Genomic DNA, 27,338 nt, shown 5'->3' with positions numbered 1-27,338 from the left:
AAAGACGCACCATTTGCACACAAATAGGAATACCATATAAAAGACAATAAGGACAGCTAAGAAACACACACAAAGATAAAATGCAAATAAAATTCAAATTTGGCGCCAAACTCTCTGGAAAACAAATGAACACTGACTGGGCTGGGACACAACAAATCACAATCACACTGTGTTCTGGTGTAGTGAAAAGCGTTTTACTACGTAATTTGTGAAAAATACTTGCTATAGTTACGTATGCATCACAACATCTCAGCATGATGCGGAGAATGGAAGTGCTTGTCACACAAAAACGTAAGTAAATACGAAAATAGGCGCGAAAAACTAAATTACACTCTAGAATATTGCGTAACTCTCAGCAAAAAACTTTCTCATCAACATCGTTTGGTTGCAGATGACAAGCTACCTGTAATAATTAACACAAGAGTGGTCCAGTAAATTCATGCTCACCAAATGTAAAGGTATTTACAAAAAGAAACGATCTGTTGTTTGAACTAAAAATGCACTTAATTTTATAATCATGTAACAAAAATGTTCACATTGCAGAATAAATAAAAACGAAAACCCACAGATGATGGCACAGTGGTGCCGAAACATGTTTGGGTACTGAGAAAAACGGTGTTTTGCGTAACAGGCGGACCTCAAATCCCAAAAATGTTAACTGCAAACACAGCCAATACAAGGAGCTGCAAACCAAAGATGGATATGACTTTTTCATTCTACTTTCAATCAATTGGGACTTTTTAAAAGAGCTTAGTAATTGGTACTACATTATAAATCTATGTTTAAATAAATTAACAATTACTTTTCTGTTTAAATTTATTGAAGCTCTTCTCCTTTTCCTGTTGGTTTACACCCACCACCGATAATTCTATTTTGGTAATGCTGAGGTGACATGAGGACAAATCATATAAGATACATTTTTTTAATTGTTTAGTGATTTACTCACTTGCTTTTAAACCATATACTGTAACTTATTGGAAGTATTTTCTTAGCAAGAAAAATGTTTCATCATTAATTAATTTTCTTTGAATTTTTTTAGTTAATATAGTTTCATAATATGAATCATCCTTGCAAATACTGTATGTCACACTTTGGAACACTCCACTTGTCACCCAGTATTATCCTGGTCTTGAATGTATCAATCAGCTTCTTCGCCAAGGCCATGACTTCCTAAAATCATGGACTGAAGTGTGATCCATTCTGTGTGAGATTGTGCCAGCCACACCTAGAATAGCTTTTCGTCACCTGGTCTCCGCAATATCCTTGTCAGACCCTATGCTCCTTCTGCACCCATATCCCTACCCTGTGGCTCCTACTCCTGTGACTGTCCCCGCTGCACGATTTGCCCTATGCACCCTCCTACCACCACCTATTCCCACCATGTAACTGGCAAAAATATACTATCACAGGGCGAGCCACCTGTGAAACAACACATGCCATATACCAGATGTTGTTTAAACACTCTTCAGCCTTATACAGTGGCATGACTACTACCCAGTTATCAGTCAGGATGAATAGACACAGGCAGAGGGTGTATACAGGCAACAAACAATATCCTGTTGCAGAGTGTGCTGTACAACATGACAGTCGTGATCTCTGCGCCTGTTGCACCACACAGGTACCAGTTTCTCAGAACTCCACAGGTGGGAACTAGCAGTACATGTCCTTGGTTGTCGCAACCCACCTGGTCTTAATTTACATTAATTCCTTCCATCTCAGCATTTCTTTCCTGTAACTTGTCCTTTCTTCACTCCATTTTAGTTTTCTACATCTTCCATTTTCTGGCTTGTTTATTTTTTGCTGTCCTGCCTGCCACCTCTGTTACATACAGTGCACTTAGCTTTTCACTTTTGTTAAGGCATGCATGATGTTTTCGTAGTAACCTCTGTCTTGTGTATTACCCTGTCTTCCATCTTTAAGCTCCCAGATTTTCAAATCTTGCCCGTTACAGTCCCCAACAATCAGTCTTTCTTTCTCATCATGTCCTGTAAGTCTACCCTGACCCGAGGTTCTGGGTGACTTTTCTGAACTATACCCGTTTCCCTACATCTCTGCAGTCCTTTTCCTTCACCCCTCTTCCTTCCTCTCCAACTCTTCTGCCATAAAATGGAGCCACTGGCCCCGAAAGCTTGTAAAAGTTAAATCCTGTGTGTGTGTGAGGCAATAACAGAGTTCAGTCAACTGTAATAACCGACTCATAGAGGGATGATCAACAAAAATATAATAAGTTGTCTGGGTAAGAATTTTAACAAGGAAAGCCTGGAAACCTAGATGGAGATGTATCGGGCTTAATGCTTTCATCAGACAAATATGAGGTCACAAGCATTAAGAAATGAGTAATGACTAAATCATGAAAGGATTCCCAGCAAAAAGATCATCTTGGTAGCAATTTTAACAATTACAGTCTGGAAACCTAGGCAGAGATGTACAGTGCTTGAAACTTTAGCGATATCAGTATGAGGTGACGAGCATTAAGAAACCAATAATTTCAAGCTGGCTGGTTGCAAATTGTGGGTAAAAATGTGACATGATCACGTACCATCTATAAGCAAACAACCACAACACAGTATAAAGATGCCACCAGTTGACGAGCAGGACGGAGTTGATTCAAGAGTTCCTGACAGCAGATGAGTCTTGGGTGACCATCAACTGACAGCAGAGAATTATGCAAGGGAAATACGTGTATTCAATTAAGCTTGTCCCCTAAGAAAGACTTGCATTCTTGCCTGTACATACCTGTGGGTAGTTTGTCTATCATGGCTTACTTCTAGCTATGACTATTGTCATTTACAGTGTGATGTATACAGGACCTGAGGGTTCAATTTGAGCAATAAGAAACTGGCTCCCTTTCATGATTCTAGTCTAAGTGATAGGGCAGGCAGGCTATTTGTTCTGGTAATTTGAGTGTCTAGTAAGCCTCATCTATGTTCTCCACTCATTAAAATTGTGACCCAGTGACTGTGCTCTTCAGCATGTTCACGTAAGCTCAGGAAGAAGCAATAAAATCAGACCAAGGTACCAAACCAGAAGCTCATTTCTTCATTTGTACCTCCCTAGTCTTATACCCAAGTTTGTATGCTGTCTCCAACCATAGAGACCTGATAAACCTCAGCTAAACCCTGAACCCTGTTGTCAACTTATTCCTTTGCATGAAGCCTCTAGTGTGCCAAAGCATTGGTGGATCTGAAAAATCCCACACCACTTGCTGTCTAACGGAGGGATTCATGTATGTATGTTGCAACCTCCATCAGGGTACAACACAACAATAATGCTTTAACAATGGCAAATTGATTGAATGTGTCTGATCAGAACTGAACATGCTGGTCTGCATTGACGGTTTTCATTTGGTTGCTCCCACATACTGGTTTCACTCAAAAGACTGAATGAATGTTTAGTCCAATCAATTCGTAAAGCTACAACCGACTGATTAAATTGTTTTCATTTGTTTGCTCACATAGAGTAGTTTTGCTCAAAATAATGAATGAATAATTCTGCTGACACGTGAAACTACAACCAAATTAGATGACTGTTTTCCAGTAACCAACTGAATCAATTGTTTTTTCATTTGGTTGTTCCTGTCACTAGGTCTTCCAATGCTGCAGTAGTCCAATGTGGTCTGACTACACAAATAAATAAAGTTTATAAAATTTCACTTTTGTTTATAAACTACTCTTTATAGCACAGTCACACCAGTATGTAGTCACACATACTACAAGCATTACTCTGAGACAGCAAGAGTCTCAATTAGTTTTTTGACATTTAGCTGGATGGAATGGTTTGTCCTCTTCTATCTTGTCTGCAAGTGATGCATTCTTACTAATGTGCCATGCTGTCTCATACAATCGGTGCTTTAATTACTATCAAGAAATTTGTAACTCCATGAATCATGATTTACCAGTCTGCGTGAGTCGACCGAAGCGTCCGATCCCACCCGTCGGCTTTGACCTGTGACGTAAGGCTGTTGTTGTGTATGAGGTCACGATGGCGCGGAATTTAGTTAGTGAGAGTGGCGTGTTTGTAGGTGTCGTTTTGATGCAATCGGTGGTGCTCTCTGGTGGTGTGTTAGGTGATGTTTTTGGTTTAGTTTGCGAGTGTGGCGTCGTGTGAATTTTGGTAAATTGCTTTTTTATGTCTTTGGTAGGTATGGATATGACTGACAGGGTCAACAGTTTTTGGTTGTCAGCTACGATGGGGGACAGTGCGTTGTCTCTAATAAAATTTCTTCAACTATTCAGATTTTTGGATGAAGTCGTGAAGTGTTCGGTATGCTGTGAAGAAATGAGGCTTACTTAAAGTTCCGGCGTCTCGGACTAGGAACGGCTGTATGTGGAGATGTTGTAAGGATAACAGGTCAAGGGAAGTGTTCGATCCCAATGTGTGGCTGGGAATGTTGGTTTTGGTATCGGGAGATGTTTTTGAGCTAGATAGGTCAAGGGAAGTGTTAGGTCCTAATTTATGAGATCGGGAGCTGCTGTTGAGCTATATAGGTCAAGGGAAGTGTCCGATTCCAGATAATATTGTGTTTAGTGGTATTTGGGGAGTTTTGTGATGTTGGTTTTTTTCCTCGTTTTTGTGGTTTTGTATTGGGGTGGGTGTCTAAATTTGTTTATATTTAGTTTGTCCCCACCCAGAAACCCCTTATTTCCCGCGCCTGTCCCGTTAGTGTCAGACTTTTTGTGGAACGTGTGTATGTTTGCTTTTCGATGTATTTTCGTCCTCATAATGTGTACGTAACTACTTTATATGCACCATATTGGAATCGTGGTTTATGGTCGTTTCCGCCATATTTGTGACGTCATGGGTCAAAGCAGACGGGCGGGATCGGACGCTTCCATATTTCCGTCTGCGCTTCTTCCTTCAGACCTCCTCTCATGTCTACTGAATTGCTTACTTTCTGTTGAACATCCCAGCTGCGTACTTGAGGTTTCCTACATTTTTAAAATGTTTTGCATATGCATACTGTGTTTTAGACTCTTTGTTGATGTGATTACTGCCATCTGAATTTTTACAGAATTCTTTCTTATATTTTCGTCTTCATACTTTCTGTTTCTTCCCCAGACATTATCCTTCTTTATGGTCATCAATGGGATGTTAAAACCTAATCTTCATTTCTATTTTCTTTTTTATATCATCTCCTTGTTTTGCATTAGCCTTCCTTCTCCTTGAGTGACAGGGAACAATTACTACTATTTCGATCTCCCATTCATTCTTTTGCATTTTATTCTATTCTGCCTGTAAGCAACCAGTCTTAGTACTTGCACTTTTTCCCTTCATATTAATTTTGTGTGTCATCTGTTTGTGCCTGTTTCTTCTGTGCTTGTATTACGACAAACTGTTCTAGCTCAGTGACCATATTGTCTTGACATGCAGCGTCAAGTAAATATAGTATATTCCTACATAAATATAGAAGAGAACGTAGCTTACTTGTTTCAACTGTCCAAGTAATTAACAGTGTAAAGTAGAGATAGTGGTTTTAATTGGATAGTTGTTTTATATTGTAAGCCAGAAGATAAAAGAGGTAAAACTTACCCATCAAAGTGCACATGAAAAGGAATTATAAGGTACAGTCTTCCACATTGAATTCAACAATACAGAGTATTCTGGATTGAGTAGTAAAATACACTCCTGGAAATGTAAAAAAGGACACATTGACACCGGTGTGTCAGACCCACCATACTTGCTCCGGACACTGCGAGAGGGCTGTACAAGCAATGATCACACGCACGGCACAGCGGACACACCAGGAACCGTGGTGTTGGCCGTCGAATGGCGCTAGCCGCGCAGCATTTGTGCACCGCCGCCGTCAGTGTCAGCCAGTTTGCCGTGGCATACGGAGCTCCATCGCAGTCTTTAACACTGGTAGCATGCTGCGACAGCGTGGACGTGAACCGTATGTGCAGTTGACGGACTTTGAGCGAGGGCGTATAGTGGGCATGCGGGAGGCAAGGTGGACGTACCGCCGAATTGCTCAACACATGGGACGTGAGGTCTCCACAGTACATCGATGTTGTCGCCAGTGGTCGGCGGAAGGTGCACGTGCCCGTCGACCTGGGACCGGACCGCAGCGATGCACGGATGCACGCCAAGACCGTAGGATCCTACGCAGTGCCGTAGGGGACCGCACTGCCACTTCCCAGCAAATTAGGGACACTGTTGCTCCTGGGGTATCGGCAAGGACCATTCGCAACCGTCTCCATGAAGCTGGGCTACGGTCCCGCACACCGTTAGGCCGTCTTCCGCTCACGCCCCAACATCGTGCAGCCCGCCTCCAGTGGTGTCGCGACAGGCGTGAATGGAGGGACGAATGGAGACGTGTCGTCTTCAGCGATGAGAGTCGCTTCTGCCTTGGTGCCAATGATGGTCGTATGCGTGTTTGGCGCCGTGCAGGTGAGCGCCACAATCAGGACTGCATACGACCGAAGCACACAGGGCCAACACCCGGCATCATGGTGTGGGGAGCGATCTCCGTACACCACTGGTGATCGTCGAGGGGACACTGAATAGTGCACGGTACATCCAAACCGTCATCGAACCCATCGTTCTACCATTCCTAGACCGGCAAGGGAACTTGCTGTTCCAACAGGACAATGCACGTCTGCATGTATCCCGTGCCACCCAACGTGCTCTAGAAGGTGTAAGTCAACTACCCTGGCCAGCAAGATCTCCGGATCTGTCCCCCATTGAGCATGTTTGGGACTGGATGAAGCGTCATCTCACGCGGTCTGCACGTCCAGCATGAACGCTGGTCCAACTGAGGCGCCAGGTGGAAATGGCATGGCAAGCCGTTCCACAGGACTACATCCAGCATCTCTACGATCGTCTCCATGGGAGAATAGCAGCCTGCATTGCTGCGAAAGGTGGATATACACTGTACTAGTGCCGACATTGTGCATGCTCTGTTGCCTGTGTCTATGTGCCTGCGGTTCTGTCAGTGTGATCATGTGATGTATCTGACCCCAGGAATGTGTCAATAAAGTTTCCCCTTCCTGGGACAATGAATTCACGGTGTTCTTATTTCAATTTCCAGGAGTGTATGTACATATACTAACAAAATATGTATCCATTGAAAGAACTCTATCTTCTCCAATAAAATGTTGAGCAAAGTAAAACTGTGCAAATTCCTCCACTATCACATGAATGATATAAAACAGTGTGTTCCCATCTAGAAATAAGCAGTCAACTATGAAAGAGCTTAAAATTGTAGAAAGGTACTTCAAAGAGACCAGGGCATAAATTGTCCAATTGCAGAATTGAGGTTTTACCATATGCTGAACACAGTTATATAAATACAAGTTGAATGGCTTTAGAGGTTTCCCAGAAATCTCTTAAGAGTTCTGCAAATTCCTCCCCCAACTGCAACAGGTTCCTAAGCACAAAGTAAAGGGGAGAATGATACCTAGACTACATTAATAAGATTGTTCCAGTGTTACCGTTGAACACGAACAGGATCGAGATCCATATGGAAGGAGCGAGGATACAAATGCAGGTAAAATCTCCTTGCATTTGTCCCAAAGAGATGTATTGCAACACTCCTGTGGAGAGTGTTTACACCATCCACAAAAAAGGATTAACTTACAAGAGAGCTGTTAAAGGGTTAATAGCTTTACTTTTCTTGTTCTTCTTCTTTTCCCTTTTCCCATTTCTTCTACAGGGTCAGTATTTATAAGTGTTTGAGCAATGTTAGTGGTAAGTGTTGGCCAGATGCCCTTCCAAATGCCCCCCCCCCCCCAACCAAGATAGAATTGGTGTACCCCACCTATCACCTGCCTCTAGATTTATGTTCAAGTGTAAGAATGTTTGCTAAAAGTTTGCATAGCATGTAGCTGAGGGAGAATGTGCGTACCAGACCAGCATTTACCTCGTTGGATGTGGGAAACAGTCTAAAAACCACATCCTGTCTGGCCTACTCAGCAGCCCTCATCATTAATCCACAAGTCAGATTAAATCTGGATCAAGCTCACCACCTCACATCCCAGAAGGGCTGCTTTAATATGCTCAGCTACCTGGTTAGGTAATACCTTTATTAATAAAGTGATGAACATCATGTCTTACTTGTTCTCCTCATCACAGATTTGCAAACAATTTCACTCATTATACATGTTTATGAGAAGGTAACAGTATGCTCACTGTAGCTTCCTATAAGTTGTTCTGTGGATTGGCCCTATGAAAGTATATGTCCTCTTCCCTTTTTGTCATCAGCAGGTCATATCAGACTTATGTTTATTTTCATACAACAGGGTGATTATAATTAAAGTTCCAGGTTCAAAATGCCATAAAAAAAGAATAGCTACTCAGAACGATGTCAAATTTGAAGGGAATATTATCAAAGAAATGGGAAATTGTTGTGACTCACTGATCTTTCAAAGTGCCACCGTGCAGTTACGCGCGTCCTCTACATGTGGTGCTGTCTGCCAGCCATGCAGCAGCAGCACCACCTAAGCGGCCAACCAGCCAGCGACCGCTAGATTTGGACTCAGTTATGATTTGACTGTTAAAGTTTACACACGTCTTACTCTGTTTACTTGATCTGTGACTTTCATGTATTGCGTCTTCCTTGAAATATATTTGTTCAACTTGAAGTTATTACAATTGGTGATGAGGTAGTGATTTTTCTTTTCCATCGTTGATCCACATGTTTCCATGGCTACTTTAGAGCAACTATTGCTAGGTCTTACAGAACAGCAAACGCTTCTCACAAATGCGATTCGTGATTTCGTCGCGGCATCAAATGCGGGGCGTCTCTCGCCGTTGTCTCTACCTACTTTTCCTCCTTACGACGAGACGGCGGCAGACTGGTCTGATTACGAAAAACGTCTTTGACAGCACTTCTTGGCATTTCATGTCGCGGACAAACAAACTTGTAAGTATCTGTTCCTTTAATGGATTTCACTTAAAATGTATCGATTGTTGTCGCAATCGGCTCCTTTGAAAGATCCTGCGTCCTTGTCCTTTGCTGAAATGTGCTCACTTCTGTCCGCCTATTTTCAAAAGCATACGCATGTGGTAGCCTCTCGTGTTGCCTTTTATCGTTGTCAAAAACTACCAAATCAATCCTATCGTGCTTGGGTTGCTGAACTTCACGGCCTCAGTAGAAAGTGTCAATTTGTTACTGAAGTTCACAAAGAGTCCTACGCCGATTCCATGGCACGGGATGCTATTATCCGATCGGCGCCCGACATAGAAGTTTGGGAACGTGCCTTCGGTTGGCAAATCCGACTCTAGATGAAGTCCTATACATCGCTCAGTCTTTTGAAATTCCTCGCATTGCTCGAGCGCAAATAGAGGACTGGGGTGACGTCGGGGGAATACAACCGCTGTGCACTGTTGATGAAGCGTGTGGCGTGTCCCCGCCGTCCGACATGGCCGCAGTACGCTCCCAAGCGCAGCCTCGGCCTAACCGTAAACAAACCTCTAAGAAACTACAGCAAAACCCACGGCAACTTCCTTCATGTCCGTGGTGTTTTACGAAACATTCACGAGAAGATTGTCCACAATGTTGGGCCGTGTGTCACAAATGCAAAAAAAAGGGGTCATGTGTCATACGTTTGCAAATGCGACCGCATATATGATGTTCATGAACATGACACTGATTCTGATTCTGTGTTGTCTGTCAATTGTACTTCTTCCCTTTCAGGGAAGTTATTCCTCACTGTCCAAATACTTGGTCAAGATGTTCGCATGCAGGTGGATACTGGTTCTGCTGCCACTATCATCAATTCTCAGACGTATCTTCAGTTGGGTTCTCCAATCCTGTCACCTGTCACTAGGCAATTACGGACTTACAATAAACAGAAGATTTCTCTCTTGGGACAATTTGATGCTGAGGTATTTTACAAATCTGTTGTTCGCACTGTTCCCATATTTGTGGTCGACCATAGTAACGCGGAGAATCTTTTTGGTTTCGATGCCTTTCGTGTTTTTGGGTTCTCCATAGATGACTCTGTCAATATCGTCTCTGATGCTATTCCTTATTCTCAACTGGATTCCTTGTTGACGACATTGTCGTCCCTTTTTTGTCCTGGGTTAGGCCATGGAAACGACTTTGAAGCTCATATCACGCTCAAACCCACTGCTCGGCCCAAGTTTTTTCGGGCTTGACACATTCCTGTGGCCCTTTGTGATCAGGTCAAACGGGAGCTGGATTGTCTCACTGCTTCAGGGGTCTTGCTTCCTGTCACTTCCAGTGAGTGGTCCTCTCCTGTCATTTTTGTTGCTAAGCCAAATGGTGATATTCGTCTCTGTGGCGATTTCAAAGCCACTGTAAATGCTCAATGCCTTATCGACACTTACCCTATGCCTCGACCTGAAGAATTGTTCACTAAACTTGCTGGAGGCCAGTATTTTTCTAAACTTGACCTGTCAGAAGCTTATCATCAACTTCCTCTTGACGCTGCTTCCCGGCAGTTTCTGGTCCTTAACACGCCTTTCGGCCTCTATCAATACCAACGATTGTCATTCGGGGTTGCCAGCACCCCTGCTTTCTTTCAGCAATTCTTGGAACAATTATTGCTCACTGTCCCTGGGTGTATAAATTACCAGGACGACATTGTTGTCACTGGCTCCACCACTGACGAACATCTTCAAAATATCTGTACACTTTTTCATGTCTTAGAGACAGCCGGTCTTAAGTGTAATCTTCAGAAATCAAAATTTTTTCTGGCATCTATCATGTACTTGGGGTTTCAACTCTCTCGGGATGGTATTCATCCGCTTCAGCAAACTGTCAATGCGATCGATGCTCTTCCTTGCCCTACATCTGTTAAGGAACTGCAGGCCTTCTTGGGGGAAAATAGCATACTATCACAGGTTTTCACCATCTGCTGCTTCGGTGGCTCAGCCGTTGCATCACCTGTTGCATCTTTCAAAGTGCCGCCACGCAGTTACGCATGTCCTCTACATGCGGCGCTGTCTGCCAGCCATGCAGCAGCAGCGCCACCTAAGCGGCCAACCAGCCAGCAACCGCTAGATTTGGACTCAGTTATGATTTGACTGTTAAAGTGTACACACGTCTTACTCTGTTTACTTGATCTGTGACTTTCATGTATTGCGTCTTCCTTGAAATATATTTGTTCAACTTGAAGTTATTACAGAAATGTGATGGAAACAATAAAAATTTATGAAAATTTTCCCACTATATGGTGCTGAAAATGTCATAACGTAAATGGATTCAGCTACAAATTACAGAAGAATTGCAATATGATAGCTATGGTGTGAGTTCCACATTAAACCAACTGTACTGTGCAGTGTGACATTTGACAGTAAAACAGTGGAAGTGGTCAAAAGACATCTGTCATATTTTTTCCTTCATTGTCGTATCTGATTTATTTACTTCATTAACAAAATCAAATGAATTTTCCTAATTTTTTTCTCCTCTTTGCAGTCATGTATTAGGATTTGCAGAATACTTATATTTTTTTCAACATTTCATTCAATATACCTAGAATGGCGGAAGGGGTCAATTCGAACCCACTGTAATTTCCTTTTTTAATGTATGTAGATCATCCAACAATGGAGTGGCAACAGTCAGCAGTCATGCAGCGCATTTGCTTCTCAGTGTTGCAATTTGGCACATGGAAATTCCAGTCAACCATAATTTATATCTTTTTTGTCCACAAAGCACGTTTTCGAACATGTGTCATCAGCGTAGACTTTCTGATGAACATCTCTTATTTATTTATTTCTTACTTCATTGATCCAACTGTGACAAACTCATGAGGGTATAGAGTGTGTCAGTAAACAATATATACATAGGTAGTATTAAAGCAGTCAATCATACTAAAGTAATATTCCATGTTTGCATTACACATATGTGGTTAGAATGACAGATTACAGCAAACATTAGACACAGTAAGTGGAAAACAAAGAAAATTATGAAGTTGAATTGGAAATTGACTTCACTGACGAAGATGATAATTATGTACATGACACAAGTTTAGATGAAGACACTGTGAATAAGGAGTGATTAGCAGAAGAGGATTCATATGCTGATCTATGTCAATCATCACTTCTTTTATTACAGCAGGCACAGCTGTACATGTCTGCAAAGATAACTGCTAGCAATGGAACCATGTGAGGGGTCGTGTTATAACTTCAAGTTGAACAAATATATTTCAAGGACGACGCAATACATGAAAGTCACAGATCAAGTAAACAGAGTAAGACGTGTGTCACTTTAACAGTCAAATCATAAACTGAGTCCGAGTCTAGTGGCCGCTGGCTGGCTGGCCGCTTAGGTGGCACTGCTGCTGCATGGCTGACAGACAGCACCGTGTGTAGAGGAGGTGCGTAACTGCACAGTGGCACTTTGAAAGATCGGCGAGTCACAACACTTTCCCCCCCTTTGAAGTTTTTGCACAGGTCTTGATGGAGGTGGCCCGTAGATTGCTAACGTACATAGGTGTTGTTTGACTGGCCGTAAATTCTTGAGGAGGAGGCTTCCCGTACGGACGGAAGTGTCCCCGATGATAACGGGTCGAGATGACAGGAGACGTGGGGGTCGAATCTGCTGGGGCCCCGTGCACCAATCTGCCCATTGCGGCAAGTCCGGTTGTTATAACAGGAGACATGGGTGATGTGTCCGCGTCCGTGGAAGAAGGAGGTGAGTAGTGTTGCTCCGACAGATGATGGTCATCTGGTTCCTGCATGGGCATGTCTCCTGTTGGCGTCAGTTCTTGTGCTGGCACCGATATGATGGTGAGAGGACTGCGTTGTGAGCAATGAGAGATTCCAGGATCCCGAGCATCAGGTAGAGCCGATGGTGGTGTAGTGGCATCCGGAACAGGCGTCGTCGGCACATGAGGCTGAAGCTGGTCTGAATGACGCACTGCAACACCCGTGTCCGTCTGGAGTTCATACAGGCGTTGTTCACGGTGTCGTAAGATGCGGCCAGGACTCCATTTTTGCCGCTTGCCATATCCCCATACCCATACAAGGTAGCTGGCGGTGAACCGCTCAAGCAAAGGCACCCGCAGACGTGAAGTGGAAGACCGCAGAATATGAAGTAGCGTGCAGGGCTGTCGGCCGTGTAAGAGCGCAGCCGGGCTGTCGTCGCCCATGGGGGTGAAACGGTAAGAAGCCAGAAACTGGAGAAGGGCATCATCAGCAGCAGAAGAAGTCAGGAGTTTCCTCATCTGAGCTTTAAATGTGCGAACAGTCGTTCAGCCTCACTGTTTGACAGTGGATGGAACGGAGGGGCCGTGACATGCATGACGCCATGACGGGCACAAAAATCCAAAAAGTCGGAAGAGGCAAATTGTGGACCATTATCAGTGACAAGAGTAGAGGGAAGGCCTTCCAAAGAGAAAATGCGAGCTAGGGCATTGGTGGTTGCTGCGGTGGTAGGCGACGTGCAACAGACAATGAAAGGAAAGTTAGAGTAGGTGTACCTAAAAAAGGTCCCGCGAAGTCAGCATGAATACGCTCCCAGGGCTTCTCAGGCGAAGGCCACAGTGACAAAGATGACTTCAGGGTGGTGGCCTGTGACTCACAAGGGCCGCAGACAGCGACCATGTGTGCAATTTCAGAGTCGATGCTGGGCCAGTACACATGACGGCGCGCCAGAAATTTTCTGTGAGAGACACCCCAGTGCCCTTGGTGAAGGAGGCGCAAGACCAAAGCACGCAAAGACGCAGGTACCACAACACACGAAGAAGCATTTTCGGTGGAAAGGAGGATAACACCATCCCTAGCAGTGAGGCGGTAACGCAAAGTGTAGTAGTTCCGCAAGATCAGAAGTCTTAGCGGATGGACGATCTGGCCAAGCCTTCTGAATACAGCGTAAAACCCGGGAGAGGGTAAGGTCAGAACCCGTAGTAGCCACCAGCCGGTCCCCAGTGATGGGGAATCCGTCCACAACCCGCTGCTTGGCAACATCCAGGTGGAAACACAAAAGTTTGTCCCTATCAAATGCCAGATAAGGACCCATGGGAAGGCGAGACAGTGCATCAGCATTCGCATGTTGAGCCGTCGACCGGAAATGAATCTCATAATTACAACGAGACAAGTAAAGAGCCTAACGCTGGAGGCGGTGTGCAGCCTTGTTGGGAAGTGATGTTGATGGATGAAACAAGGAAACAAGTGGTTTGTGATCCGTACAAGATGAAATTTGGATCCATAGAGAAAAACACCAAACTTATGAAGAGCATAAATAATGGCCAAAGCTTCTTTTTCAATTTGAGAATACTTTTGTTGGGCATCCGTGAGCATTTTGGAGGCATAAGCAATGGGTTGTTCAGAACCGTCAGAAAAACAGTGTGCAAGGACTGCACCAACCCCGTATTGAGAGGCGTCCGTGGCAAGAACAAGACGTTGGCCAGGTCGATAAGCAGCCAGGCATGAGGCCTGTTTCAGCATAGTCTTCAATTTCTGGAAAGCCACATCGCATGGCGAGGACCAGTGAAAAGGCATGTTTTTATGCAACAGGCAATGCAACGGCTGAGCCACCGAAGTAGCAGACGGTGAAAACCTGTGATAGTATGCTATTTTCCCTAAGAAGGCCTGCAGTTCCTTAACAGATGTAGGGCGAGGAAGGGCATCGATCGCAGCGACAGTTTGCTGAAGTGGATGAATACCATCCCGAGAGAGTTGAAACCCCAAGTACGTGATAGATGCAGAAAAATTTTGATTTCTGAAGATTACACTTAAGACCGGCTGTCTCTAAGACATGAAAAAGTGTGCGGAGATTTTGAAGATGTTCGTCAGTGGTGGAGCCAGTGACAACAATGTCGTCCTGGTAATTTATACACCCAAGGACAGTGAACAATAATTGTTCCAAGAATCGCTGAAAGAAAGCAGGGGCGCTGGCAACACCGAATGGCAATCGTTGGTATTGGTAGTGGCCGAAAGGCGTGTTAAGGACCAGAAACTGCCGGAAAGCAGCGTCGAGAGGAAGTTGATGATAAGCTTCTGACAGGTCAAGTTTAGAAAAATACTGGCCTCCAGGAAGTTTAGTGAACAATTCTTCAGGTCGAAGCATAGGGTAAGTGTCGATAAGGCATTGAGCATTTACAGTGGCTTTGAAATTGCCACAGAGACGAAAGTACCAGTTACTGTGAAACTACATTACTTTTTACCAACAGTAGGAAGCGCAGTTTTTTGCTTCATTCAGAAATTGTTCCCTAATGCCACTCTGAGTAAACTTTCCTATGATCAGGTTGAAGATTCTCTAAGTATTATGACCAACAAGTGAATGTAGTGGCAGCTAGGTACCATTCCTTCATTACAAGAAAAGGTCAGAAAAAACTTATCATCAGTGTGTAACAGATTTGATGGGTATGACGAAGAAATGCAAATTCAAATGTGCTTGTGGTGCTTTATATTCTGATGTTATGTTATGTGATGCGATCGTGTACAATGTAACTGATGTCAGACTTAGAGAACAGATTTTGAAACACTCATATCCATCATTTCAACACATGCAAATACAAGATGTGTATGATTCAGGTACCGTGTTCGCCGATAAATTTGAGCAGCCAGGTTGAGTCGTCCCTTGCTCATGACTGGCTCTTTAGGCAGAAACAGTTCATGTGCACCATGCCATGTAAACAGCTCTCTAAACAGGTTAATAGATCCCCTGTGGGTCTTGGGGTGAGAATAGGCCCGAGGTATTTCTACCTGTCGTAAGAAGTGACTAAAAGGAGTCTCACACTTTTCGGCCCTATGAGTTGAGGTCCCTTTCTATAGTTTGACCAGCCACTTTCAAAATTCTACAAAGTGCAGGCCATATGGGGAATGATGCCTTATGTGGTGCATGAGTTATCCATAGTGCCCTTGAATTCGATCTCCTGAATCTCTTGTCATGGCTTTGCATCTCCACCAGCGATTCAACTATTTGGGTGTGGACACTTTCCGGAGTATGTCATCTTCTTCCATTGTCTCCTGTCCTCTTTCACCCTGTAACAATATTGGATTTCTCTGCACCCAATATCCAGCATGGTAGCCAGTCCATTGTGGTGGGGCTGTCATTTACCCATTTGGTGGTAGCCTTCTGACAACAGAGGGATCACACTGCTGATGCCTGAGCTGTAAACTCCCTATGTATGCTGAGGAGTAGATGCCTGCCTTCCTGGGGCATCAGGACTCCCGGCAATGGCCATCATGCCAGTTGGCCTTTGCTGTGGCTGGGTGGTGCCTGTGGGGAGAGCCCCTGATCAGAGTGGGTGGCATCAGGGTGGATGACCCCCAGTGAAGTGGACTAAGTCATTTCTTGCTGGTGACCGTATGGCCCCAGCAGTCTCTGAGAAGGGCAGGATCGAGTACAGTGCCAACAGGTATCACCCTAAACCATTTCCCTCCCTCACTATATCATGGGAAGAATGTAGGGCTACAGAACGGACAGAGCCATATTCGCCTCGGATTTTAGTCTGGAGCAGAACTGATGGGGACTCCTTTCTACCTATGAAGCCTCAATTTTTCATTGAACACCTTGAGGAGCATCCCCACCCCAATCCCGAGTATTACTCGCCTGTGACATGCTGGGTGATATTCCTGTTTCCATCACTTCCCATAAAAGCCTCAACATGGTCCACGGGATCATTTTCCATTGCGATCTCCTCTTGCAGTCTGACAATGAGTCCACATCAATTTAGAGTGGTGGGGTGTTCATTTCACCTGGCGCATTTACAGGGGATCCAAAGACAACAGGGTTGCTACCGGTGCCTTCATCTTGGCCTTTGAGGGTGATTCATTGCATGAAAAGGTCAAGTTGATGGTTTACTGCTGTGATGTTAAGCCATATGCCCCTCCGCCTGTGCAGTGCTTTAAGTGCTGGAAGTTCAGGCACATGTCTTCCCGCTGCACTTCCAGTGCCACATGTCGAGACTGCGGATGTCCACTGCACCCACGTACTCCATGTGCGCCTCCTCCCACTTTCATCAACTGTGGAGAGCACCACTCTCTCTGCTCACCAGACTGACCAGCACTCCAAAAGGACTGGAAAATTATGGAGTACAAGACCCTGGACCGGTTGACTTACACGGAGGCTTAACGTAAATTTGAAAGATTACACCCCATTCAGCTGATGTCAACATATGCTGCAGCTACATCACCATTGCTATCCCAAGTGCCAGTGGTTCCTCACTCTGTGCCACGAACAGTGGGCCCTCTAAGCCACCAGAATACATCTGCCCCCTTTGTAGTAGGAGGCAAATCTTCCTCCATTGCTCCCAAAGCACCTACTTCGGGATCAAGGCCCCCCTGAACGCAGGGGATATCGGTCTCTTCCCCCCTGCCAGAGAAGCAACAGCCTCCTTCGGCTCCTCTTGTGTTGTGCAGAAGGGGTCCCTTGGGGCCCTCTCTCCCAAGGTCTCCAATTGTGCCACGACGGACACTCGCCAGTGGCTCAAGGAGCCAAAAGCTGCTGAATGAAGAGCTTCATGGTCTTCCTCCGTGCCTAAAGCTGCTTTGGAGACAGCTTTCCAGCAAACTCCTAAAGGGAAGCGAGACAGCAAGCAAACTAAGAAGAAGTTTGCTAAGAAACAGGACTCTCTGGTGGCCGCAGCACCACCACTCCCTACCAATTCTGCATCTGAGGGTGCAGTGGAGATCTTAGCATCCCCTGTGGACCTGGATCTCACTGACACCTCATCCACCATCACAATGGCTACAAATACACAATTGGTGGCAGTAGGTGACCCTGAGACATAACCTGCCTCCTTGCACTCTTCATGCCTTCCCAGCCTGACTATAAAATCATCTTTCATTGGAATTGCAGCGGTTTCTTCCACCACCTGGCTGAGCTACAGCAACTCTTAAGCTTTACATCTGCTTTCTGCAATGCCCCCCAGGAAATCTGGTCCCCAGCATTACAAGAACCATAGCGACTATAACAGAGTGTCAGGTGGAGTTCGTGTCTATGTCCTGAACTCAATATGCAGTGAACCTGTGCCACTTCAAATCCTTCCTGAAGCTGTGGTTGTCAGGATAAGGATGACGCAGGAAATGACTGTCTGAGACGTATACCTTCCTCCATATGGTGCAGTACCCCTAAATGCATTGGCTGCACTGATTCATCAAGTCCCTAAGCCTTTCCTACTTTTGGGAGATTTTAACACTCATAACCCCTTGTGGGGTGGCACCGTGCTTGCTGGTCAAGGCAGAGATGTCGAAAATTTACTGTCACAACTCGACCTCTGCCTTTTAAATACAGGTGCCCCCACACATTTCAGTGTGGCACATGGCACATATTCGGCCGTTGATCTCTCGGTTTGCAGTCCTGGCCTTCTCCCATCTATCCACTGGAGAGCACATGACGAGCTGTGTTGTAGTGACCACTTCCCCATCTTCCTGTCACTGCTCCAGCGTCAGGCCCACAGATGACTGCACAGATGGCCTTTAAACAAGGCAGACTGGGATGCTTTCACCTGTGCTGTCACCGCTGAATCTCCCCCACATGGTAACATCAATGTGGTGGTTGAGCAGGTAACTACAATGATCATTTCTGCGGCGGAAAACGTGATCCCTCGTTCTTCAGGGTGCCCCCGGCAAAAGACAGTCCATTGGTGGTCACCGGAAGTCGCTGAGGCAATTAAGGAGCATCAGAGAACTCTACAGAGACGTAAGCGACACCATTCCCTGGAGCACATCATAGACTTTAAACAGCTTCGGTCCCACATTTGCCAGCTTATCAAAAGACAGAAACAGGAGTGTCACCATCCAAAGTCTGGGAAAAGATCAAACGAGTTTTTGGGTACCACACCCAAACAGGTGTTCCCAGTGTCAACATAAATGGCGTGTTATCTACCAACATAAACGCGATTGCTGAGCACTTTGCTGAGCGCTGTGCTCGTGCCTCTGCGTTGGAGAATTACACCCTCCCCCCTCCCCAGCCTTTTGCACTCTCAAACTATGGATGGAAGGGAAAGTCCTCTTGTTCACTACACGCCACAGTGAACCCAATAATGCCCCATTTACAGAGTGGGAGCTCCTCAGTGCCCTTGCACATTCCCCTGACACAGTTCCTGGGCCAGATCAGATCCACAGTCAGATGATTAAACATCTCTCATCTGACTACAAGCGACATCTTGTGATCTTCAACTGGATCTGGTGCGATGGCATCTTTCCCTTGCACTGACGGGAGAGCACCATAATACCAGTCCCCGAACCTGGCCAAAACCTGCTTGATTTGGACTGCTATCAGCCCATCAGCCTCACCAATGTTCTTTGTAAGCTGTTGGAATGTATGGTGTGTCGATGGTTGGTTTGGGTCCTGGAGTCACGTGGCCTACTGGCTTCATGCCGGGGCTGTTTCCGCCTGGGTCGCTGTACCACTGATAATCTTGTGTCCCTCGAGTCCGCCATCCGAACAGCCTTCCCCAGACGCCAGTACCTTGTTACCGTCTTTTTTGATTTACGAAAAGCATATGACACCACCTGGCGACATCATATCCTTGCCACATTATGCGAGTGGTGTCTCCGGTGCCCGCTTCCGTTTTTTATCCAGAATTTCCTGTCGCTTCGTACTTTCCGTGTCCAAGTTGGCGCCTCCCATAGTCCCCCCCCCCCCCCCCCCCCATATCCTGGAGAATGGGGTCCTGCAGGTCTCTGTATTGAGTATATCTCTATTTTTAGTGGCCATTAACAGTCTAGCAGCAGCTGTAGGGCCATCCGTCTCACCCCCCCGGTATGCAGACGACTTCTGCATTTCGTACTGCTCCATCCGGTACTGGTGTTGCTGAGAGGTGCCTACAGGGACCCATCTACAAGGCACAGTCATGGACTCTAGCCCATGGCTTCCAGTTTTCAGCCACAAAGTCATGTTTTATGCACTTCTGTCGGCGTTGTACCTTTCATCCGGAACCAGAACTCTACCTTACTGATGATTCCCTCACTGTAGTGGAGACATATCAATTTTTAGGACTGGTTTTTGACGCCTAATTAACTTGGATTCCTCTCCTTCGCCAGCTTAAGCGGAAGTGCTGGCAGCACCTCCGCTGCCTGAGGAACACCAACTGGGGTGCAGACCACTGTATGCTGCTGCAGCTCTGAGAGCCCTTGTTCAATTCTGCCGTGACTATGGGAGTCTGGTTTATGATTTGGCGGCGCCATCAGCATTGTGTATACTCGAGCCAGTGCACCACTGTGGCGTTCGACTAGTGGTGGGAGCTTTTAGGACGAGTCTGGTGACCAGCGTCCTGGCAGAGGCTGGTGTCCCTCTATTGCAGGTCAGGCATGCCCAACTGCTCGCCAGTTACGTTGCACACGTTTGTAGTTCTCCTGCTCAACCAAATTACCATCTCCTTTTCCCAGAAATGGTGGTTCATCTCCCACATCGGCAGCCCAGGTTAGGGCTTACAATTGCAGTTCGCGTCCAATCCCTTCTGTCTGAACTGGAGTCCTTGCCTTTACCACCTATACCCAAGAACCATTCACATACATCTCCATGGTTTACACCCAGGCCGCAGCTTTGCCTGGACCTTTCGCACAGCCCGTAGGACTCAGTTCACCCCGCAGATCTCCACTGTCACTTCCTCTCGATTCTTGACATGTACCGAGGCAATGAAGGGGTTTACACCGATGGCTTGATGGCTGATGGTCACGTCGGCTTTGCATATGTCCATGGAGGACATATTCAACAGCATTCCTGCCCAATGGCTGCAGTGTTTTCACTACAGAGCTGATGGCTATATCTCGTGTTCCTGAGCACATCTGTTCAGGCCCTGGGGAGTCATTTCTTCTGTGTACTGACCCCTTGAGCAGCCTACAAGCTATCGACCAGTGCTAACCTCATCATCCTCTGGCAGCAACCATGCAGGAGTCCATCTATGCCCTGGAACAGTCCGGTCGTTCAGTGGTGTTTGTGTGGACCCCAGGACATGTCGGAATCGCAGGCAATGAACTTGCTGACAGGCTGGCCAAACAGGCTACACGGAAACCACTTATGGAGATTGGCATTCCAATTACTGACCTGCGTTTGTTTTTGTGCCACCAGGTTTTCCGGCTTTGGGAGACGGAATGGCATAGTCTTAGTAACCACATCAAACTGTGTGTCATTAAGGAGACTACGAATGTGTGGCAGTCCTCCATGCGGGCCTATCACAGGGACTCTGTGGTTCTATGCTGGCTCCACATGGGCCATGCTTGGGCACAACTACCTCCTGCACCGTGAAGGCCTGCCTCAGTGTCAGTGCGGCACCCGGTTGACAGTGGCCCATATTCTGGTGCACTGTTCCACTTTGACTGCCCTGTGACGAAATCTTCGGTTACCGGACTCGTTGCCACTTATTTTATCTGACAATGACTTATCGGGTGATTTAATTATACTTTTTATACCTGAGGGTGGGTTTTATCATTTGATCTAAGTTTTAGCGCATGTCCTTTGTCCCTCTGTGTCCTCCACCCTAGTGCTCTTAGGGTGGAGGTTTTAATGTGCTGCAGAGTGGCTGGCATCTCGTAATCTGCTTTGTCGTTTTAATATCTTCTACCTATTTATTGTGTTTCTGTGGTTTTCTTGTCTCCTTTTGTCCATTTAAGTGTTTGTCGCCCTTTGTTCATCCTTGTGGTTTTTCCTTTCTCTTCGTTTTGTGTTGTCAGTCTCGCTTGTTTTATTCTCATTCTTGTGGCATTGTTTTATTTGGAACAAGGGCTCAATGACCTAGCAGTTTCGTCCTTCCCCTCTCTTTTAAACTAACCAACCAACCTGGCAAATAGAATTAAGTCATACCTTTGGTGCTATTCGTGGCACAAATGCCAAGACTGCCCACCCAGACAAGCACAGTGTTGCACTTGGAGCAAGAAAGGTCATGTACAATCCGTATGTTTGCAACGGAACAAACAAAAGAATTCTGCCCACTCACGTAATCAATGCAGTGTATTCAAAGCCTGCTGCAGTCATTAGCAAAACTAGCAAGCAAACACTTTCTTCAGTGCTATGCCAGTCCAACAAACTTTTTGTTCAATTGCATATAAGTGGGAAGCTTGTGAAATTTCAGTTGGACATGAGTGCCTCTGTTACATTGCTGAATCGTGACACATATGAACTGTTAGGCTCCCCACACCTTTCTAAAAGTAGCACACACCTCACAGCTTATAATAGACAAGTCATCCCTGTTCTCAGAAAATGTACTTTGCCTGCCATGTATCACTTGTGTACGCAAACTATGACTTTCATGTGCTACAATCATGCGATTGTGAGAACATATTTGGCCTTGATTTATTTTATTTTTTTGGTGTTAACATTCAGGAAACACTGTTGTCAATGACTGCATTCAGTGCCAAAGACAGTGTAGGTAGCTTGCTGAAAAAATTCCCTGAAGTTTTTCTGAAGCTTTATTCAAGGCTAACAATTTTGTTATTTTATTGCACATATTACTATGAAAGACAATGCTCAGCCGAAATTTTGCTGGGCAGAACTGTTCCCATTGCATTATGGGACAAAGTGTCCACTGAACTTAAAGAATTGCAAGATAGTGGAGCTATTGCGCCCATACAAGCTAGTCAATGAGCAAGTCCACTGGTTTTGCTCCCCAAACCTTCAGCTCACATTCGCCTCTGTGTTGACTTTAAATCTACAGTCATCCTACAAACCGTGATTGATAATTATCCATTGCCACCCCAGAGGATCTCACGAATGGATTAGGCACTGGTCATTACTTTTCAAAAATTGATTTGCGCGATGCCTATCTTCAAATACTAGTAGACGAAGCATCTCAAAACATGTGTCGTGAACATTCATTTGGGCTTTTTTAAATATTTGCATTTGCCTTTTGGCAGTGCTTCTGCACCCACCATTTTCCAACAGTATTTGGAACAGCTGACTGCTCAAGTACCAAACTGCTCAAACTATTTGGATGATACTGTTGTAGCAGGTCATACACCTGAAGAACACACTGAAAATTTGTGTAGTTTGTTTCGTGTGTTATCTGATGCAGGACTAGAGTGTACACTGGACAAGTGTGACAGTTTTAAACCTGAGTTGCAGTATCTTGGTCATGTCATAAACAGTCAAGGTGTACATCCTCTTTAGTCACATTTGTTAGCCATACAGGACCTGCCAGTTCCTCACAACGTCACAGAATTGCAGTCAGTCTTAGGGAAAATGAACTATTATGTTCAGTTCATATCAAATGCTACACAAATCGCAGCTCCATTGCATCAATTTCATCGTAAGAACATCCCCTTTGTTTGGATAGATGAGCGCCAAGAAACTTTTAAAAAATATAAAGATGTATTTCTCAGTGATCACTGCTTGGTACACTTTTATCTTGACCTACCTGTTGTGTTGCAAGTTGACGCTTCCGCTTATGGAAATGGTGCAGTGCTATGGAAATGGTGCAGTGCTTTTGCACAGATTTGGTGATAAAGACAGGCATATTGCTTTTGCATCAAAAGTGCTGTCCAGATCTCAGTGTAACTATTCACAAATAGAGAAAGATTGGCTATTGTGTATGGTGTCACCAAATTCCACCACTATTTGTATGGCAGAAAATTCTACTTAGTAAATGGATCACAAGCCACTGCAGTCCTCGTTTTATCCAATGAAGCTGGTTCCTGCACAAACTGTCCAAAAATTGTAAAGATGGCCTTTGTTGTTGTCTCAATAACAATATGAGAGAGTGTATCTTCCAACAGCTCGACATGGTAATGCAAATGCACTTTCACGTCTTCTGATTGACCCTGATACAGACTTTGATGCTTCTGCTGCATCTTGTTGTCACATCAATGCTCACAATTCTGAATTGCTTCAGTCATTTCCTCTGAATTATAGGAAAATTTCTCAGGCCATGGAAGCTCATTCAAATTTGAACATTTTGCTAAAATATATTCGCACATCTTGGCCTGACTCATTGCAGTAGTGCGCTGATACTTTGCATGTCGGCATAGCCTCGCTATACAGAAAGGAGTGATTCTTGTTCAAAATGACAGTGGACAGTCACATGTGCTGATCCCCAAAGCTTTGCAAAAAGAAGTATTGCAGTTACTTCACCAAGGACACTGGGGGATTGTTTGTATGAAACAGTTAGTATGTCGACACTGCACTTGGCTGGGTATGGACACCCAAATAGAACAGATTATGTCACAGTGCCATGCATGTGTTGAAAATCAGTTTGCTCAGCCACAAATGTTTTCTGCTTGGCCTAAGTCACAATCATCATGGCAATGTGTGCACATAGACTTTGCGGGATCTTTTTGGAACACTCGTTGGTTGATTGGGTTGACTTTTATAGCAAGTTTCCTTTTGCTGTGCCAGTGAACTCAACGACGTCACATAGCACTTTTTAGGTGTTGTCCTCAATTGTTTCCTTTGAAGATTTGCCTAAACTCATAGTGTTGGACAATGGTTCTCAGTTCACATCAAATGAATTTGAATCATTCTGTGAATACAGAATGAATGGCATACAGCACCTAACTAGTGCACCATTCCATCCACAGTCGAACTGTGAAGTGGAACATTTTATCAGAATCAAAAGAAGGCTGGAAGTATCGCTTTGAACTGCATGATTTTGTGTTTTATGGGGTTTTTAGCAGCAGCAGATGGTGGGTGCAAGGCGAGATCCTTTGTCGAATTGGCCTATGCATGTATCTCATTTCAGGCCCAGACGGATTGCAGCACCGACATCACAATAAAATTCGCCACTGCCATGTGCATAGTTATCCTTCTGTATCTCTTCCCCCAGATTCACAGATCCCGAGGACAGTGTGGCCACAGCAGTTGCCAGAAGGTGTCATCACAACACCACAGGACAACCTCATCCAGATGGAGCCTTTGCCACCTCTGCCTGCTCTCGTCCTACCAATGGAGCTGGACCCACAAATGCCGCAGTAGCCAACGCCTTCTACATTGTGGTATGGGCCTCAGGAGGTGGACATGTACCCTTCTGGATGTCTTCCGAGGGACATTGCCACCAGTGCACAGGCCAGATAGTGGGGTATGACTGGAAGTCTCACGTCCCCTGCAGCCACAGCTTCCAGTCCACTAGTGTGTCCACCCTGCTGCCTCCCCCACTGTTTTCGTGCTCCATATACAGTGACAGTCCATCACCTTGGTGGGGAGCAATGTAACGGCATAAAGTCAAGCACCAGCATGCTATTTGGGAATGATAGAAAAGAGGTGGCTGTGAGAAGACGTCAGCCAGTCGCACGCTGACTGACCCCTCTCCAGGATGACTACAAGACAATAGCAGGCCCTATGTGAAGAGGACATAAGTGCCGTGACTGACTGGTGATGCTCCAGTTGAATAGCCACTTCACGACCAGCAGCTGGATAGAAGTGTCAGTGCTCATTACTTTGCTTGTACACTCTATGTAACACAGACATGGGAACTGTTATACTGAAGAAATTGCTTATTTTGTATGTCACTCTTTGCTTGTGACACATCTGTGTAATTGTCAGATTTAAGTATTGTCTTTTAATTTTTTGTAATAAAACTCATTAATATGATTTGTTTGAATTGTTTTTCTAGTGAACTGAGTAGGATTCCTGGACTTCACATATTTGATGACAAACTTAGAGACATAATGAAATTTGCCAGTGATGGTACAGGTAACAGGACCTCCACAACCCATCTCCTCAGAAAAATACAGTCCTATGTAAACAATGCTATCAACCTGCACCATACTGTTCACTTTGCAGAATAAAGAGATGCCGGCTGATGTGGGAGCAGATTTTCCACTGACCATATTCTGCAGTTCTGTGTACTGACACGTCCTTAGAAGCGGAAATGGGCTTCATCTGTCCACAGAATGTTCCATAGTCATTCATTGTCCACTTCCATGCAAGTAAGAAATTCTAGAACAAACATTTGTCTTACTGCCAGGTCAGTATGAAACAACTCCTGAACATGAGTAATTTTGTATAGCAATGCAGGAAGTATCGAAGAATTTCATGCACCATGCTCAAAGGCATGTCCAGAGTTTGGGCAATTCCCTGTGCACTGCATATTTTCACACCACTTCTCGACCCCTCCTGCAATGTTGTGGCCACACCTTCTACTGATGTTGGATCAATTGTTTTCCTCCCTGTTGCAAACTGCAGTTCAAGCAAACCTATCTTTATGAATTTGGCAATCATATTCTCCACATCCTTGGCAGACATTGGACCTGCACCTTTTTTTCATACCCTTGAGTGCCTGAAGTTTCTGCAGAACTACTGGTGTACGGTCAGTCACAAAAGAGCTTTACCAGCAGCAAACGACCCTGCATTGAGAGTCATGCAGAGCATCTCAGATACGAACTGGGGAACAGCTGTATACCTCCCATCTTTTATTTTGCATATTCTGCTGCTTACTGTGACACACAGTGGTAAAATTTTCGTTCAGATTTTTTTTTCCATAACATTTCATCCTCCTTTAATAATATTCCGTTCAAATTTGACGTCTTTCCAAGCACTGGTCCTTTTTTTTTTCTACAACTTTTTGTACTTGGAAGTTTAATTATAATCACTCTGTATAACAGATGCCATATTACATTGACAATTTTTCTAATTTTTTCAGCATAATATAAAAGTATAAAAATGTAAATACATTTCTAAAAATACAAAAACATGTTCAAATATAATATACAGAGGATGGTCAGAAACAGTCTGAAAAGCTTGCAGGGTGTCCCAGGATAGGTTGTGCTGAGAAATAATTATTAAGGAAAAAATTCTGTGTGTTGCACTGTTTCCTAGTTAATTAGTATTGAAGTTAGCCAATCAGGCTGTTGCATGTGCAAATTCAAGTGGCCCACCAGAGATGGTGTCACAAAATATGTTCTTCATTTGGTTTCCCCAAACCAAACTAGAGAGCTTTACAAAAATTGGAAATGGGATGGTAGTAAGGATTGAACCCAAACCAAAGGCTGAGCAGTCACATTCACTATCAGCTGCACTCTGGGAACAACTGACACTAATTGTAACTGGTGGACTGCTTGAATTTTCATGCATGATGCCTTGATTGGCTAACCTCAGTGCTATTTAACTTTGAAGTGGCACAACATATTGAATTTTTTTCTTAAAAATTATTTCTCAGCACAACCTGCACTAAAACACCATTACAAGCTTTTCAGACTGTTTCTAATCACCTTGTACAAGCCTTCATCATCTATGAACTTGAACACTAGTGTCCTCTGGTTTTATGCTGGCCTCAGAAAAACTACAGTCTTGGCACATACTTTGTGGTTCATAACTTGCTTTTCTTTTTTGTTTTATCATCTGTATGATGCATTGTTTTTGTGGAATTTGATAGAATTAAAGTACGATGTCCATGTGAAATGCGACCTCTTTAATTTCCTCATATTTGATGTTCCACTAATGTAGTATATTTCTGTTGTCTAAAGTTATCATATAAAGAAAACAACAATAAGTTACTAATAATGCTTTTGCTGATGTAGTTCCAATGTTACAGTTAGTTTTAGAAGCACATCTC

General features: G+C 44.6%; 1 long non-coding RNA gene across 1 annotated transcript; it reads left to right on the top strand.

Annotated features, from left to right (window-relative positions):
- Positions 1 to 234: 234 nt before the first annotated feature.
- On the top strand, positions 235 to 25,375 carry LOC124721130. Its single transcript, XR_007006275.1, has 2 exons — positions 235 to 291; positions 24,612 to 25,375. It is a non-coding gene; the product is annotated as an uncharacterized LOC124721130 (long non-coding RNA).
- Positions 25,376 to 27,338: the final 1,963 nt, after the last annotated feature.

The sequence above is a fragment of the Schistocerca piceifrons genome, chromosome X (genome assembly GCF_021461385.2).
Source record: "Schistocerca piceifrons isolate TAMUIC-IGC-003096 chromosome X, iqSchPice1.1, whole genome shotgun sequence".
Lineage (NCBI taxonomy): Eukaryota > Metazoa > Arthropoda > Insecta > Orthoptera > Acrididae > Schistocerca > Schistocerca piceifrons.
This window is presented reverse-complemented; position numbering and strand designations above follow the sequence as displayed.